The sequence below is a fragment of the Ruditapes philippinarum genome, unplaced genomic scaffold (assembly GCF_026571515.1).
Source record: "Ruditapes philippinarum isolate M1 unplaced genomic scaffold, ASM2657151v2 ctg7543_1_1_1_1, whole genome shotgun sequence".
NCBI classification, from domain to species: Eukaryota; Metazoa; Mollusca; class Bivalvia; order Venerida; family Veneridae; genus Ruditapes; species Ruditapes philippinarum.
The window spans coordinates 42,480-47,654 of NW_026856202.1; the positions used below are offsets into that span (position 1 = coordinate 42,480).

A 5,175-nucleotide genomic window follows, 5' to 3' on the forward strand; every position below is an offset into this window, starting at 1 on the left:
CAAGTAAACCAACCCAGCGTTCCGAGCAAGTTCCAAGTCTTCCATTTTCATAGCTGCTTGTTTCATGTTTTCACATCTGTCAACACTTAATTTTTGTCTGTTTCAATCCTCAAATATGTTTTCTTTCTTTTAAAAAGGTGTACGACTAACAATTCCAAATGATATCCCTCTGAATCAAACACAAATTATTTTCCTCCCGTGAAATACACAACTTTAAAAAATGGCTGCCGCTTACATTTAACAAAGCCAGGTCTAATATAAATTCGCAGTAGGTAACAGAAATATGGATGGATGGTTGGAATTTTCTCCTACACGAATTGTTTGTTTTTCTTATTAAAACAAGCGATCATTCATATTTTTTAAACAAAATAAATAATATCACTGTCATTTAATGTTGATTGTCGGACTTATTTTTCAGCTCAAGACTTCTTGTTTTTAATGAGAAATTCGCACGAAATGGGGCTCTCAATGGGGATACAGATTTTAATATTTATGTTAATATTATGGACATTTCGTTTAAACTTGTTTTTTAGCATAAAATAAAAAGAAAATTTGTTTGTTTGTTGTGTAAGATGTAATTTTTATTTCATCTCGTGAACTTTAAAAACAGTATTCTCACTCGTGGCTACGCCACTCGTGAGAATACTGTTTTTAAAGCCCACTCGATGAAATAAAATTTCATCTTACACACAAACAAACAAATATCCTCTATATAATTCATTAATAAAGTAAGCGGAGTCTTTCAAATAGTTCAATCGAAACTAGCAGAAAACTTTGATATTTGAATAACAGTTAAACTTTCAAATTAACGTTTGTTTGTTTGTTTGGCTCTAGCCGAATAGCAAGCCAGAAAACCGCACCATAAAAATAAAGGGAACAATTTAGTTACGTTGTTTATTGATCAGATAGTCCCGTTATACCCCAAATAATGGGAGATAATCCGGAATTCACTTAACATTATAATATTCACATACTTTGTTGAAACCGAAACAAGAAAGATTAAGAAGGTAGGTGAATTGATATTTGTAGTGGATTTAAAAGTTATTTACATGTACAGTGTGTGTTTCATCTTTAAGCATTAATCTGCTAATATCTCGCCATTGAATGATTTTTTTTCCATTTAGATCTAGAGACATCCGTTTAGGCGCCAAATATGCAGAGATGTGCCGGGATTTCCTAAAAATATAAAATCAGGTCAGTTTTTTAATGTATGACTAACTTGTCTACGTAATGTAAACACGTGTTGGAGTTATGTTTAAAGTTAGTTTTAATGAAAACTTGGAAGATTAAATAAAACGACGATAGGAAGGGCATTTTACTTGTGATTTTGTAAGTTATTGTCTAAACTGCAAGTATGATGCGAGTTATTGTTTTTTTCTAGAATCCTATTTATTATTTTAACACTTTAGACAGAAGTCTAATAATAGAAAATATATAGGCAAGCATCTTTGGTGGGTTTTTTGCTGTGTATCCCATGCTAGCTACTACATTGTAAAATTTTTACAAAAAATTTTTAAAAAATTTTAATTTTTTTTTAAATCTATTTTGTACTAAACTCTTGTAGTTATTCATTTTCGTCAGATTTATTTGATTTTGATCGTTTTTTTAAAATAAAATATTTATCAGGGGGTTTTTAAAGCGGTAAGATATTTTCATTTTCGATAAACAGTTTATTTTACTTGAATGTTTCTTGGGCGGGGAAGTTTGATGATAATGACTTTTTAAATCCCCAGTAGATCCCCCAGTAGCTCTAATTTAAAAAAGGACTTTTTTCCGAATCCTTTTTCAAAAATGAAAAACCTTTTTTTTCCCTTTTATTTAAAAAATTGTTTTTCTTTAAATTCCCTTTTCGTATAATTTCATTATTTAATAATTTTGATATCATATGCTCCAAAAATCTGTTAAAACCAAATAGCTCCATAGAAGTGCTTTAAGCGACTGGTAGCCACCTTCAGCCGCCGCTGACTGTTGTATACTACCGTTGATATAGGGATTGTCATGAGGGAATCACGAAACTTAGAGCGTTATCTCTTGTTTGCCTTTATCAAAGAATGTTATATTACACGTATTGAAACATAAGGTATTTCAATAATTTAAAATAGTGATGTAAAATGGCAAAAATTACAAATATTAAGAAAGGAATTTTTGTTTTGTATCGCTTGGTAGCGTGATTTATTTTATGCAACGGTGTATGACTGAAATTTAAAGTCATGCATCCCCTACTGCGGAGCAATTAAGGAATTAAATGCATTAACTTCAATTCCAATTTTCAATTTTAATTGCATGAAACATTATACAATGTTTATAGCAAATTGTCAAAATAAATGTGTTTATTGTATTGCAACCTTACTAAACCACTTCACTCTTGCACTCAATTTATAATCAAGATAACTTACAAGTTTTCCGGTTGTAAATAATGCTGTGCATTGCTGATATTTATGCAAACAGAAACACATACTCGGTCATCAATGTATATTATAATATTTGTAATTTAGCCCTTTGAGAATATATCGGAATGTAGAGCATCACCAGTACATTTAATATACAATTTATACTTTAATCTTCATATCTTGTTATACAATTTATACTTTAATCTTCATATCTTGTTATACAATTTATACTTTAATCTTCATATCTTGTTATACAATTTATACTTTAATCTTTATATTTTTTTATGTATTCAAAATAATATAAATAAAACCAACTGGGGCAAGGAGAAAATCTTACTCTGATTATATAAAGATAAATGAGTTTTTAAAATTAGACACAGTTTTATACGAATTACATAATAGCTATTCAAATACATGTATGTTTATTCAACATTCAAGTCAGTCTGCAAGTCTTTAATATTTTTATTTACAACAAAATCATTTTCGGTCATAAAGTGTTAGAACAGATAAACTTTTGACATGTTAAATAGTGTTCGCATTTTTTAGATATTGAGCCGTCAACTTAAATTTGGTGTATGTTGTCAGTTGATATTGACCAACGTCTGATGTTTTTACATATTTATGTTTAAACTATCTCCTTAATATACAAATGTAGCTAATTTTGCAAATATAAAAAATCATGATAATGAAAACGAAGATAATGATGAAGGTCGAACAATAATAATTAACAGCAATAACAAACATGCCAAAAGTATATTAAGTAAAATTTAATTCCTAAAGCTGTTTGTTTTGTTACGCAGAATGGCTGAAAGAGGGGAACTTGAAATAATTCAGAAAGGTCATGACTTGGATCCTACATGTACACCTTGCAGAGATGAAAATATGAGAATTGAGGCGTTTTATTATTGTTCTGAGTGCCAAGAGTACCTCTGTACACGCTGTGGAAGACAACATAGTCGACGAAAAGCTACGAGTGATCATGAACTACAAACTGCTAAAGTCTCCACTGACAGGAAGACATTGACTTCCAGGACTAAATGCCGTGACCACCCGGACCGTGACATTGAGATGTACTGCAGCACGCATGACATGGTATCTTGTGCATTGCTCAAGAACATAGGTAATCATTTTTTTCTCTGTGCAGATTACTAATTATTTACTGTTTCTATTTAACTATTGATATGCTGTACACAATCTAATATAAACACATGTATATCTTAAGCACAATATAATGATATCCTTTTAATTATGTGAACATTTGTCGTAATGTTTTTATTCTTCGATCCAGAAATAAAAACGCTCACGTTCTTCGAATGTCATCTTATCGAATATATAATTCCGATTGTGTTAATAACCTTTTCTATATATTGAATGATAGACAAAAAACATCGTTTTTTTTTATTTTTGAACCCAATGCAGATTAAAGAATATTGTGTATACAGATAGATTTATAATTAACTATATTGTAGATCGTGTGCTGATGTAAATGCAATAGGTATCCTGACAAATGTAGAGCTACGACAATCAGACATAGACTATCTCATTTGACGAATCCAAAAGTGCATCAGAATGTTTGAAGTCTGATATACTTGAACAACAAAATAATATTACTACCTTGAAGGAGCAGAAACGAGAAATACAAGACAAACTGAACAAATCAGAAAGTGAAATGATTAAACACATAGCTAACCTAAAACAGGAGAAGGCTAAGACTCTTGATGAAAAGTACTCTCAGTTAAAAGGAAACATTGAAAACGATATGAGCTCTTCCTTAAACACAATAGGAGCATTAAAGGAGATAGAGGAAAAGCTTAACTCCGTCACCAACTTGGAACCACAACAAAAATTCATTGAGATAAAGATTATGAAGAACTGTATTAAAGATGCTTACACGTTACATGCAAGAAGTACATTTAGCGGGCCAAAGTCAATCATGTTATCTAGTAGCGGCGATACTGTAAACTTACCGTCGGCACCTTTTTCTTTCGGCGAGATAATCACTGTGGAAAATAGCAGACAAACATCCAATCCGAAGCGTTATAGACTGGAATCGAAAGTAGAGATAGATATCAAATTGAAAAGTGACAAAGCGACGTGTACAATTACAGATATTTGTCAACTTCCAAATGGTGTTTTTATTGTAACTGATCAAGGAAATAACAATGTAAAAATGCTTGATATGAACTATAACCTAAACGATTCCTGCGGGGTAGGTGCGGTACCAACTGGCATATGTTGTACTGGGAAAGAATGAAGTAGCGGTAAAGTTAAACAACAAAAGTATTCAATTCATATCTGTCGGTTCATGTTTTAACAAAAACCAAAAACGTTTCAATTAAGAGTGGAGATTATTATGGCATGGTGTATTGTGATGGTAATCTATGGTTGTCTACAAGCAAAGGTATCAACGTACACTCTAGAGACGGAACTCTTATCAATACAATTGAAAAAGATTTGAATCACATGGCTATATTCAAAACAAGTACGATTCAGCACAATGGCTGTCGCTGCTGAAAAAGTAATTGTGACTGATTTCTCTGATGGTGCTGTTTGTCTTTGTAAAGATGGCAAAGTGTTGGCAGAACTAAGAGATGAACGTCTGAAAAACACAGATGGTGTGTGCGTCACATGTAACGGTACCGTTTTTTTCTGCGGATATAGCTCCAATAACATCATTATGTTTAGTATTGATGGAACATGTTTTGGAGAGTTGGTTGTTGCAGAATGCGGACTGAAAAATCCAATCAGTTTGTGCTTTGATAAAAATCAAAATAATATACTTGTT

The 5,175-nt window shown here is 31.5% G+C and overlaps 1 long non-coding RNA gene across 1 annotated transcript; it reads left to right on the plus strand.

Annotated features, from left to right (window-relative positions):
* Positions 1–957: 957 nt before the first annotated feature.
* LOC132745761 (uncharacterized) lies at positions 958–3,491 on the plus strand. Its single transcript, XR_009627900.1, has 3 exons — positions 958–1,007; positions 1,125–1,194; positions 3,191–3,491. It is a non-coding gene; the product is annotated as an uncharacterized LOC132745761 (long non-coding RNA).
* Positions 3,492–5,175: the final 1,684 nt, after the last annotated feature.